Consider the following 13,685-nt stretch of genomic DNA (forward strand, 5'->3'; position numbering starts at 1 on the left):
CCACACCCCAACCCCCCGCCCTGAGCCCCCTGATGCACCCCGCACCCCTCCTCTGCCCCAACCCCTTGCCCTGAGCCCCTTCCTGCACACTGCACCCCCTCCCACACCTCACACTCCCTCCTGTACCCCAAACCCCTGCCCCAGCCCTACATTCATGGCCCTGTATGCAATTTCCCCACCCAGATGTGGCCCTCGGGCCAAAAAGTTTGCCCACCCCTGCTCTAGGGTGTGGGCAGAGCTAACTAGCCTCAGAGGGGACATGAGAGGGGCAGGTTCAAAGTCTTGCTTCCTGGGTGCACAGGAAAGGACCACCAGGAGCGCATGTGGAAAGCAGGGTGTTCCTTTCCTACAGCCAGACCCACTCTCCGAAATGAAAAAGTTCTGGTTTGGGGGTCAAAACAAATTTTCACGTAAAGATTTAAGTTAATTTATTGTAAAAAGTCTCGACCAAAGCTAAACAGTTCAATTGAGCCAATCCAAATTTTTTTTTCAGATTTTTGGTGTGTGAAACTTTCATGATTTTGTCTTTTTGTCCTGATTTGGGATTGGGAGGAAAAAATTCCAGCTCTGAAAAATTCTTACAGGCTGGGAAAACGTTCCCAGTCAGCTCTCCTGCCGTCTGACTGGCACGGGGCCTGAAGCCAAGCTTTATCCCTTGGCCCAACTTCTGAGAGAGAGGATCACCCTGTATCCTTGCAGCCTCCATCCCAGTGCTGGATGATCTAGGACTGTGACCGAGCCTTCTTCAAACCTCCATCCAAATGCTGGTCTGTGGGGGATCTAGGGTTATTTTCCTTCAATCCCCTTCCCTGGAGCCCTCATGCCAGTGTCTGGGGGCTAGCCATTCTGAAATGCACCATTTCTGCTTTTAGATAGCCCAGTGGCTGACTGAAGGCACAGAAGCCATCCCTCTTCCTGAAGGCATCCGCCAAGCGCTGCATGTGCTGCCTAAACACAGCGAGGATTTTGTTGTTGGGTTTGGTTTTTTTTCTTTTTCCTTCTCGCTGCCTACAGAGCCAAAGGGCCTGTTTGCTTTCCTGTTACTCATCAGGAGGGTTTATCTGCGATTGCTTGAGAGAGGGAAAAACTCCGTCGCCACAGGCAGGCAGGCTCAGTGATCACGCATGTAATGGCTGGGGCCCGCAGGCCCATATGCTAGCCATCCCAAGAGGTGGAAGGCCAGCTCTGATCACATCCAGCTGCTCAGGATACAATTGATCAGGTATGGCTGGATGTCAGAAAATGGGGTCGGGGTGAGTAGGGGCTGGAGGAGGGGAACAATATAGAGGAGCTATTTAAAGTGTGTCACAGAAATGAGAATTTTCCTGTACAAACGTCAGGGCTGGGAGGAAAAAAAACACCAAAGAAAGGAAGGGAGGGAGGTTATATTTCCCTTGAAGCTCTGAGGACACTACAGCAGCTGACATGAGAAAAGGGACTAAACTTTCCTGTTGCACTGAATAATTCCTGCATTTTCAGGTTCTTGTCATTCCCCTCCCCCCCAACCCCAGATTAAGACCCAGGAATTCAACTTGTTTATTGTTGCTTTTGTTACTGAATATCCATGAAATGTTAAATGGCCCCATGAACTAATTAGGTATTAACCTTGCATTACTGCTGCATATCAACCACGGACACAGGCCATTTGTAACCAGGGATATTTCAAGGAGATTTATGAAATATTCAAGGCTCAGGTGGGCTGGCTAGAAAACAGGGAGTATTCCAAAGGACAAGGAAAGAGAGAGAGAGACATTTACAATGGGAGCAACTGTAAGATCCTTGTCTATAGCTCCTATCAGAGGCAAAATAAAGACACAGAGTAGGAAATGTCCAGTGGATGGGGTAAGAACTAAGGGATCCCGATTGCCATTTGCACCTTTGAAACATTGATCCCTACAGCCTCTGGGAATCGGGGCAGGAGACATTTGTGGGTGACAGGAAGACATGCAAGATTCTATTTTAGCCAATCCTGAAATGCCTTGCTTGTTCTGTTATCAACATCTCACTACCCACAGTGCCTCATTGAAAGGTAGTTTTGGAAGGTCACCATAACCTAATTAGGTCTTCATTGATCTGAAACTTGATCTGTACACTCCGAAAGGTAGGGTTTCTTGGGGTTTGGCATTCACTTTTACTTCTCAGGTCCCGCTAAGCTCTCCTTACCCCACCCCTTCTGAAAGCAAAAAGCACTGTAAAGTAACAGAGAGGTGTAAACTTTGAGTACCATGATATACTCGTACTTTATTACTATCAGTCAAGCTGTTAGGACTGTGCTTTGAATAGTTACTCCACAGCTTCCTGCAAAATTCTCACCTTTAACTTGGCACTAATAATTGTGGGCCATAGTGTGATCCTCTTACTCACACATAAGAAATACCATAGGGCCACATTTTTAAAGGGATTTAGATACCTGAAGATGCAGATAGTTGCCTAATGGGATTTTCAAAAGTGTCTAGTGAACTCAATGGGACTTTTCATGGTGCAAAGTTCTATGCAGTGGGAGTAAGAGTTCTCTCAGTCTGGCCCTTAGCAAATACCTACAGTATTAGAAGCCAAACATATAGGAAATGCTCTTGTCTTTCCATTTTTCTGCCCACAACTTTCTCTCATATTCATCTGCTTCGATAGTCACACTCAGAAACACACACGTTCTTACCTCTGTCCTCTGCTGACCCGAAACCATTCTCCTCCATCTGCCCCTAAGCCAGCCCCGTTTCCTGCAGCGGGATGGATACAGCTGTGTGGCTGATACCCTAAGTAACAGATGCTGGCTTTGTAACTCTAACCCCATTCATTCGTCCTGCCCCCCCCTTCTCTTCCTCTCTCCTCAGGCATCTGTAGCTTACATGCCATCCAATTTGTTACCTACAACAGGAAGGTCAGAGTCCTGCTGGCTGCTGCACTTCTCCACTCAGCTTGGGGCACTTGGCCTGTACATTTCTTTTCACAAGATGTTGGCGGGGGGAGGGGAAGACTGGCAGAGAACTGAACTTTGGAGATAGAGCAACAAGGGGCATGTTTTTGGGGATAACCTTTTGTTTTTCCCTGACAGTCTCACAGATCTCGCCCTTTGAAGTGCTGAGCGCCTTGTGCCAGGCGCCGAGACCCTTCAGTTTCCATCACATCCTATAGGGCTGATGCAAGTCACTGCAGCTCCACTGAGAGGGACTGACTGGGGGTGCTTGGGGGCAGGGGGGCTGGAACAGTGTGCATAGTGCGGGGGGTGGGGGGGGCTGAGAGCCATTGAATCAAACTATAAACCCTGGGTATGATGGAAACCACTTCAAGCCTGGGGGTGCGGCAGCATCTCTAGTTTCAGCACCTACGCTTGGGGCTACACCCTGCGAGACAAAGGCTCAGGTGGAGAAGAGGCAGAGATGACTTTACATTACGTTTAAACCCACTGGATTTTGGGCAGCCTTGCGGGAAGGAATGTCCCATGTCACAAGTTACAGCTAGCCAATGAGAGCTGGCTCAGGTCCATACCTCACCGAGGTGCGTAAGTCTAGACAACGGGTTGAACATACTGGGCCAGTGCCTTAGAGATGAGAAGTGCTCTGTGCTAAGTATGAAGGGTCAGAACTATAGGGAAGCTCGAACCTAGATCCAAATCCAAACTTCCCATCTGACCCCTTGTTCTATGACTGGCCTTACCCCAACCCTGGAACATTTCCACACTACGGAAAGCCCATTGGTCCAAAGCCGGAAGCCTTTACTCCATTTAAACCAACGAGAGTTTGGCCTGAGGAAAGACCAAGTATAAATGGAGGCCCCAGTCCTATGGCTGTGTGGGCTGGTGGGCTGACAGAATCGCTGTGGAATCCCTCGGACATCCGGAGGTTCCCTCCTGGGAGCAGGAGTCTGCCCGGACACAGTCAGTTGCAGGATTGGGGCCTGACCATCAAACTCCAGCTTTGGCCCATTAATTATAATTAATAACCATTGTTATCATCAGAATCCAAAATAGATATAGACATTAATATCATTTAGCCAACATTTCAGTTATCCATATATTTCATATGTATCCCAAGAATTTGAATAACTGCAGTTTATCAGGATTTTCCATTTTTTTTTCCCTTTCCTGAAGTAGAAAATTCCACTCAGCTATTCACCTGGGGCAACTATTTTTTCAGATGAGAGAGTAAAATATCATTAATTTTATCACGATGGCACTGTATGCTAATGGCGGGCTAACCAGCTGGGAAGAAGGCAGCTTTGTAAGGGCTGAGGAGGAAGCGAGAAAAGGGGCACTGGAAATGATCCCTGGAAGTATTTGTTGTAGCTGGAAAGGATTTTTTCCCCTGTAGGACACAACTAATCCCAATTGGAGCCCTGGAACAAGGGAAGTGGACCCCAGAAATACAACTGGTTCAGTTGTATTTGATGGGCAAGTTGATTTTGTGCCTGGGCTACTAAAGCTTCCAGATGATTTTTGCAGGACTGTGTTAAATGCTGGAAGGATTCTGGTTGTGACATTTGGGGCAACAATCAGATTTGAAACCAATCTGGTGCCTGCCAATTAATCTTCACTACTTCATTAAGGTCCGCTTTAGTCAAACACAAGTTACTGGGGTCAATACAGGAGTAACTGGGTGAAATGTAATGGCTTGTGCTATACAGGAGCTCAGATTAGATGATCTAATTGTCTCTTCTGGTACTACAATCTATGAATACATTTTAAGTATGATTATATCACATTGGTTATTTCTAAAGCTAAATTCATGCAGAAAGAGAGTCAACAATCCTAACTCCTGCTGGGATTATATATAATTGTATATTTTCATTGTTAATAAATGAGATTCACAGTGCATGGGGCAAAATGAGACATGTGCTTGATTAGAGAATTGATACTTTGGGGCCTTCAGTAGGCAAGATGTTAATATTTAATAATACTGTAGAATTACAGAGCAATTTTCACCTGAGGGATCTCAAAGCACTTTGCAGACATGGATTCAGAACACCTTTGTGAGGTAGAGAAGTGTTAATGTCTGCATTTTACATGAAGCTAAGTGATTTGCCCAGGGCCTGCAGCAAGTCATTGGCAGAGCCTGGACCCCTGAAGGCCTGATCCCCAATCTCCTGAACAGCACAAAGCCAAAACATAAACAACTGACAGGCCTAGATGGTCGCACAGATACAGCAACAGCAGGCAGAGTGATTTTGAACATCATACCACATCCTGGCATCTTTGCAAACACTGCTTTCTAAAATAGAGCTACTCTGCACGTCGGAGCCAGGGGATAGAGAGAATTAGAAGGATTACACCAGAGAGTTCATTGGAACAGGAAATAATGGACCCTCCGAAGAAATGTTTTCAATGTATTATTTATTCATATATTTTTAATAACCTTTGTTCGGAAAGCTAGCCTGATATCTGAAGTTTAAGACTCTTAACAGTGCTTGGTCCTGATGGGATCCTGAAGTAGAAAATGGGGGATGCAAAAAAACATTTGTGAATCTTACCATGGATTGGGCAGGGTGAAAGAGACAAGGGGCGGGATAAATCACAGACAGCCTATCAGTGGTAAGGATGCCATAGACAGTGCAATGAAAAGACCTACATTAGCACCGCCTCAGGACCCAACCGTAACCTCCATTCCTTCTCCCCCTCCCACAAGGGACCTACCCTTCTCCCGGCATTAAAAACCTGTTAAAATCTTTTTGATGTAGCCACAAGCGGAATGTGAAAAACCTGCCACTGTGTCGGCTCTCTCCGTCATCTCAGAGCCCAGCTCTGCAGCCAGCCAATATCATGTGCATCTAGGTGTGATGGCAACATGGATTTGATTTGGGCATGAAATGTTCATGAATCCTCGCACTGTGTACAGACCGAGCGTCTGACTGTCATCTAATGTGCTCCACTTATTGCTGCCTGGCTGGCCACAACTGCACATCAAAGGAAACCCAAAGGGGGGACCTGAGTGTGCTCTTAGATATAGCGCTCACTAAGTTTTCCATTCTGCTACACCCACCAATCACAGCCGCAATGTAAGCTCTATTGGAGTGATGTGGGAAGGGATGTAGGAAACTCTGGGGGTCACACAATTGGATGGGTGTCTACTTTATTTCTTTTCTAATTTCAGTGAAAAGAACAGTTAAGATGATGGAGGTGTGCTCTGGGCGACTCGCCGGCAGGAGGACGATTTCATAGGAAGACACAAAGTGGATTTTGTGTTGAGGCTGCCGGACACAGAGATGCCACTTGGTTTTTCTCTGGCACTTTACATTCCAGGCGGACTAACATGGCCTGTGCCTCTTTAAATCCTGGCCTGGAATCAGGAGTCAGGGAGGGATGGCTGACTGCACTCTAAGGTTATCTTCCAATGTTGTACTAGCCATGTCAGTCCCAGGATATTAGAGAGACAAGGTTGGGGAGGTAATATCTTTTATTGGACCACCTTCTCTTGGTGAGAAAGACAAAGACAAGCTTTTGAGCTTACACAGAAGAGCATATATATATATATAAAAGTCTTATGCCAGAATAGCCACTGGCTCAGCTGGTAGGGCACTCATGTGGGATATAGCAGATCCAGGTTCAAGTCCCTGCTCTGCCTTATTCTCCTAAGCAAGTGAATCTCTCCTGTTGGAGCTCTCTCCCTTTGTCTAAACATACATTGGGCCAGCGAGCCTGGGGATTTGTGTCTATGCTCTTTCCTTAGAGAAGTCATAGATCTTTCACATAAGGCAATGAATTCTGGGGATGAGAGAGGTCTCGTCTGAAAGGTAATGGATGCTAATTATGGAAAGCAGGCCTGTGTCTGAGATTCCACACATCTGCAAAACACCTTTTAATCCAAGATTTTATAGACATGGCTCCACCAAGACTACCTGTGGCTACTGAGGTGCATGAATGTAAGGGTAGAACAAAGCTGTTAATTTCGGCCAGTCCCTCATTTCACAGCTTCTGGCCATGGTGACAGGACAGAAGTGGAAGGGGTAAGGAAATCTTCCTTGACCAGCAGGCAAGCTGATATTCAGCTGAGTTTATTTCCCATAAGGTGGCTGTAGGAAGGGGTACACCCACAAGGAAATAGATTGAGACTCACCCAAACATATTTCACACTAGGGCTCCAAGCAGGGATCTAACACACCAGGAAAAGGCTGATGCCCAGAAGAACTCATTTCAAGTAGGTCTTCCAGGGAGGAATTTAATCCACATCCCAATAGTGACGGTCCAGTGCACAGATTTCTTCTTCACCTGTCAAAGGTATCGATTATGTTCAGAAAATAATCCAGATTGATCAACCGAACTCCATTTTTTATGTGCAGGGAATGTCTTAGTCCTGGACTCCTAACTCAGACAAAATTCCCAGTGAGTTCAGTGGAAGTTATGCCTGCATAAGAAGCCTAGCATCTGGCCCACTGATTTTAATGGATGCCCCATATACTAATCTGTACTGAGCACTCTATATATCTAGGGTGCAGAACAGCAAAGAATCGGTGTGCCTCATGAACTTATGCAGCAATGACTTTCAGTGTACTTTCATTGATGAGGGCAGGTCTCTCAGCCTTCCAAGAGCCCCAAAAGTAGAGCACTTGCTTTAGAAAACACACCTACATTTACACAGGACCATGGACAGCAGTTCCTTGTTCCAAGATTGCGTGGAGTAGCCTAGGCCAAAGAGGTGGGTTCCCTCACATTCTGCCCATCTCAGTCCCTGGCTTTTAGGGTTCTTCACTGGAAAGCAGTATTGAAAGGTGTCAATCTAGTGGGTCCCACCTTCTGTTTCCGGGGCTGAAACAAAATATCCAAAGATTCTGACAAAGGACGTCCCAGGCAGCTGGATTTTCTACATTGACATACCAACAAGATGGAAAGGAGAACTTTATTCTCATCAGGAGATCACTACACCCCTTTTTGTAGGAGGAAGGAAGGCCATTTACTATGTTCAGTCCCAGCCAGGGTTCTGCAGCAAACTGTGATAAGTATCTTTTGTTCATTTATCAAGGGTTGATACGATTGTTCTTCTCTACATGTCCATCTCTGGGCAACTTTTATTATACTGCTCCCACCTACACCATTCAAACAGCCCATCAGCCAATCTTCACTGACCTCCAGGAGCTGTTTTCACTGACGAGGGTAGGAGCAGGACTCCATGGGTGGAACTGTGGAAGTGTCCCATAAGACTTTTCTTTCTCTCTCAACACCTAAAGGTCAACAGGAAGGTCAAAGAAACAAGAGTGAAACGGCTATCGACATTTGGCACTGAGGAGTCACGGTTTTCAGGGCAGCTTCTGCACACAAGTGGCTGAAAACCTTAACCATAAATTGAAGGATGGAGGAAAGAAATGGGAGGGGGGAGAGAAAGAAAAGAAAAGGGGAAGGTTGATGGACAGTCGGACTTGTTGAGGGTGAAATCAATTAAAGTGCATCAAATCCAGAATTCATGCTTTTTCAAAGTGACAAATCTGTGCTGGAAATTGAGAAAGACGAAGGGAGAATAATGTCTTTGACCTCCCGGAGACCGGCTGTTCCTTCCGTCAGAGGAGCCAGGACTGAAGTGAGATGCATTCATGATAAATTATAACAGCCAGTCAGCCACCTTAAAAAAGAACGAGGTGAAAAGGTTACAGAAGGGACCCAAAATGCATGGAATTCAACCAAACATCAAGATAAATCAACTCAGGCCCTGGTGTATGCGTGCCAGGCCTGCATGGCTAATCTCAATTTGTTAGTCTTGTTATCTAAAATGTAATAGACACACACACATCTTATTTACCAAGACATCAGAAAATGTTGTCACTGGGGAATGAGTCACTCCAGCCTTATAAGACTAATAGATCTAGTGACAAAGAGCCCTGCCATCCTATTGGTGGATACTGCTGGAGGGTAAGAATACTTCTTTGGTGCACAGATATCCTTCCCCATCTTGTGTTTGTTTCACCTTATAGATATGTATTTTAGGTTAAGATTTTCAAAGATCTGGACACCCACTTCCCATGAAAACGAATGAGAAATGGATGTCCAACTCTCTTAGGTAGCTGTGAAAATCTTGGCCTGGATGTCTATTGTTTTCTTTTATACTTATATAACATCTTCCATCTGAGAGCATCAAAGCACAACACAAACATTTGTTAATCGAGATGGTATTCATGTCTCCCTACAGATGGGTAAATTGAGGCACAAGGCTGTTAATTGACTTGCCCAAGGACACAGAGTGAAATAGTGGCAGAGCCAGGGAGGGACCCCAGCCACCCTATCAGTCCTCAGCTGAAGGTGCTCACAGACTCTCCTTTTCCAAATACATTTTGGTTTTTATATTGAGACTTACCAGGAAATATTCGTTGATCATCCCCCAACCCCTGATAATCTTTCATATAGCTTCTGCTCTCAGGAATAATGTGTGGTCAACCTGGCTAGTGAAGGCACAGAGAAGAGATACTAAGATCAGGGTACGATAACAGTCTGGAAACTGGACTTTTCCTTTCCACATTTCCACAGACAGATTTTAGAAGCCATGGATACGATCCCAGGTCTTTCTGAGACTGTAATATGCCAGGAACCTCAGCTTCAGGAACAACTGGGAAGCATCAAGGTTAGCATGTGGGTAAAGAGGAATTGTGCTGTATTTTTAGAGAAACTTCTCCCCTCAACACCAAGGCGGCGCTATCCTCCTTAGCTTTGTGATGGGCAAGGAAGAAAATGCCCTGGGGATATTCTGGGAGTCCCTTGGCCAGTCTGAATTTGGTTTGCAGATATACCATTCTCAACCAATGAGTTTTTCATGGTTCTCACCAAAACCATAAGCTGGCCAATGTTCATCCAAAACCCTGCTCAGGCTCACCTCAAAACTGAATCAGACTTGGCTGAAATTTAGCCCATGTTCAGCCAAAATTTGGCTTAGGTTTGGCTTAAATTTACCCCAGATTCATCCCAGCCTGGACACTTTTGTCCAATTTGGGAGTGGAGATTGTTATGCAGCCTGAAAAAAACACGAAAAACCTGATTTGAGGATGCACCACTCAAGCGTCTCATGCTTTAACTCTAATTTCAATGTTTGGACCAATTCTACAATTTGTGTGTTTATCTAGAGCCTATCTGGATGCCAAATTTGCGATTTCACAAGGACAGGCTTTCCGCTGCATTTGGATCACGTTGGGAATAGTGGGAAAACAGCCTTTTTAATGGTGTTTTTTCATTTCCATAACAAACCAGGAATTACGGCCACACTTGACCTTATTTTGAAATTAAACATTTTTGAACTTCGGAAAAGCTTCCGTTGACGTTTCAGGTTCTGTTCAAAGGTCAGTCTAAGAGTCACGTCAATTCTCATTGGATCCAAGCCAAATCATCTACCCCAAGACACACTCGCCTAGTGTGCTATTAGGCAGTGCTAATTAATTGCAAAATTGAAATTAATGCAGTTGGAACTGGCACCTTTTCACCCTTGCCAATCCTTTGGCACAGCAACACCCCAAACAAAATGAAACGGAACCAAATTCAGAAAACGATACATTCCTCCCATCAGTGGGTTCTATCATGAAAGGGCACATTTTATAGCCAAAGGAGTATTGTCCAGGGAAGATCCCCTCCTGGTTCCATATCCATAGTTTGGAACAACTACCGTGACAGCCTTCCAAATAATCCATACTACATTTTACATGAAACCCAATGCAAGTCAGGACAGGACACTTATGCATCATTTAATTAGTTCTGCATATGCACCAGGCAAGACACACGCAAATACAACCGTCAGTTCTTTTACCTTAATATAGAGTCTGTCTTGAGAAAGGACTGACTATGGGCTTCAGGTTTGGGTCTATATTTATTTATTTCACCCATCGAGCCATAATTTTGTGAGGTTTGTTTCTTTCATGAATCACTTCACAGTTAGTTAGTGATGGACATTATCTTGGGGCCGGGGCATTGACAAAGTTCAGTTATGCAATGATCAGCTGCACTTACATCACATGCCGCTCCCAGCTGACACAGACCAGGGACTGCTGCATGGAAGCTCGCCCCATTAGCGCCCCAACTAGTGTTGTGAGTGGACTGGTTGCAAACATTTTCAACCCAACTTTTTTCTGTCAAAACCAAAAAGTTTCACAGAAATGTGTCGCTTTCAATGAATTTTTTTGCCGGGAAGGTTTATCTAGTCCAGGATGGAATTTCTAGACAAAACTAGAAAGAGAGAGAGAGAGAGAGACTCCTCCCCACCAGATATCTAATAGCCTGGCACTTACCTGGGAGACCACATTTAAGTCCCTGCTTTGCCTAATTCAGGCAAGAGCTTGCACCTAGGTCTTCCCCATCCCAGGCAAATGCCCCAACTCCCAGTCTAGCATCAGTCTCACACACTCTTGGGCCCAATGAATATTGAATTATTTCTATAAAGTGGAACGTTTCCTAGAGAGAGAGAATGATCTATAGGCCCAGGTTTAAATCCCTGCTCCGAATTTTCTGGCCTGAGCTAGGAAACTACAAGCACTGCTGTGTGGAATCTCCCAGGACTGGAGTTCCAACTAGCGTTAATGTAGCTCTGCTTTGCAGATGCTGACACCAATGGGGCAAAGCTTATGTGGACATCGCTGCTGGAGTCCCAGCTGGGATCCTCCCAGCTCAGACCTTGGAAAGCAGTGGTGGTCGTCTGACCGACACCCCCAACTCCAACGCTGCTGTATTCTTCACAGCAACCTTTTCTGGACGGTCCCTTCTCCGAAACAGCACGAGTCTCTCCTGGAGACGTGAGCTCACGTCAACAAATTGTTCCCGACACTGCCCTGCAGCACTTTCGCTATGATAGGCTATTCAGAGTGATGGGACACACTAGTTAGATCTCTCTGTGTGTTTATCAATCCCTTCGCAACCATTTTCTTGTGTAAATCCGTCAAAACTCTTTCTTCAAGCTCTGCGGGAGCAGTTAGGAGCCCTCTCCTCAGAGATGCCTGACATGCCAGTTGGATTTCCCCCCCCTCTCCTTGTAGAAGTGAACGTTGTCAGCAAGCAGAGAGGACTGGCCTGCGCAGTACAGAAACCGTAGCATCCGTGATACAGTAAGCGCTCTTGAAATATATGGGCCTTGACGGACGGCTGCTGTGAGATCCCCTAACCCTGGGAAGAGGAGAGCGGAACAAGAGCCCTCCTAACCCTGGACAGCACAGGAGAGGATGGAATGAGTCCAGTGACGAAACAGTAAGTGGGTTGACGTCAATAGGAGTGGCAGGTGCTCTCAGCCAGGTCTGATTAGAGAAACACCCCAAAATGTGAACCCTTCTCTCCTGAGTGTACAGAACCGAACCAGGAATCTCCCGAGAACAGCCTTTCCTGGCGTATTTTGCCATATTTGCTTTGTGCCAGTGTAGAGACAAACATGAACTATCCACATATCTATTCAATCGCGATTACATGGGGATCACCTATATTTACCCAATGGAAGATTTTAAAAATCCATCAACTTCATGAAAAAACTCATACAGATACAGACAGACATCATCTTCCTTTCCAAATGCAAGCAGATGGCACTCTATATGCATCCGAAGAAAGTGGGTTGTAGCCCACGAAAGCTTATGCTCTAATAAATTTGTTAGTCTCTAAGGTGCCACAAGTACTCCTGAACTTTTTTTTAAAATCCAGAAGAGTGTCTCTGTCATTATGATTGAATAACTTCTGCTCTAGCATCTGATGTCTCACATCATAAGGCCAGATGAAAAAGGACTAAATGGCAAAACCATACAGCTTCAACGGGAACAGTCTAGTAACTAACCCTAACCATAGAGCTCCACATCATACACATGAGTGGGGGATGGGGATGGGGGAGAGATTCTTAAGGGCAAGGCAGAAATTTGTAAGGTTTAGTATTGAAATGTGCCCATTTGTACAAAAGATTTGCAGCCTCTTTGTTTTTCTTTCCGAATTGCGCCAAATTGTTTTCATTTACTTCATGAAATCCTCCATCTTCACATTTGCAAAATGTCAGGGTTCCCCCCCCCCACATCTCTCCTCATTCCTTTTTCATTTCTGTGGGTTCCCAAATAACTAGAGGTGACAGCATTTTTTTTTTATTATTTTAGCCGGGAGATGAAATTTGTAAATTGGAAAAAAAAATCAAAATCATTCTCATAATTCCACCATCCTGCCCATTTTCCTTGTCATTGGCTCTAATGACGACCGTGGTCTTTTGATTGTTAGAAGAAGAAAAAAACATCACGGAGTGAGTGGAAACTGGTCTCCTCTTCTGATCTCAGATACTGGGCTCCTGAGGGCTGGTGCCACATATGGGGGTAGGGCATCACGTTGAGATCTCTCCCATAGCAAGGGGCAGTGCAATGTTGGGCTGACCCTGGAGCAGTCTGGCAGGGAGACTGTTGACTCAGGGAGTCATATTCACCCTCACCATCTCCTCGGTTCAGGGAGGGAAATAAACTGTGACAGGTCTTGTTGCAGTATAATCTTCCCAATCAGTTGGCATAACTCCGACAATGGGCAGCCATGAGTGGGTGGAGGTAGTGACTCTGCACAGCCCGGGTGCAGAAAGCCACATGCAAGGGAGCAAAGCAGCTTCCTTATGCCCCATACACAGACCAAGTCATTCTCTGGCCCGTTGGGACTAAGAGTCTAGTCTTGCTCCCACTGAATGCCCAAGAGGAGAAGTTGGCCATTGATTCCAATGGGAGCATGGCCTTGGCTTATGAGCAAAATGGCCCCTGCAAGGCAGCAGCTTCCAAGCTGCTGATTTGATTGAGGG

The 13,685-nt window shown here is 45.6% G+C and overlaps 1 long non-coding RNA gene across 1 annotated transcript; it reads left to right on the top strand.

Moving 5' to 3' along the window:
* The first annotated feature begins 545 nt into the window (after positions 1-545).
* LOC135975796 (uncharacterized) lies at positions 546-12,823 on the top strand. Its single transcript, XR_010592840.1, has 2 exons — positions 546-1,222; positions 6,084-12,823. It is a non-coding gene; the product is annotated as an uncharacterized LOC135975796 (long non-coding RNA).
* The last annotated feature ends 862 nt before the right edge of the window (positions 12,824-13,685 follow it).

Source organism: Chrysemys picta, chromosome 15, assembly GCF_011386835.1.
Source record: "Chrysemys picta bellii isolate R12L10 chromosome 15, ASM1138683v2, whole genome shotgun sequence".
NCBI lineage: Eukaryota > Metazoa > Chordata > Testudines > Emydidae > Chrysemys > Chrysemys picta.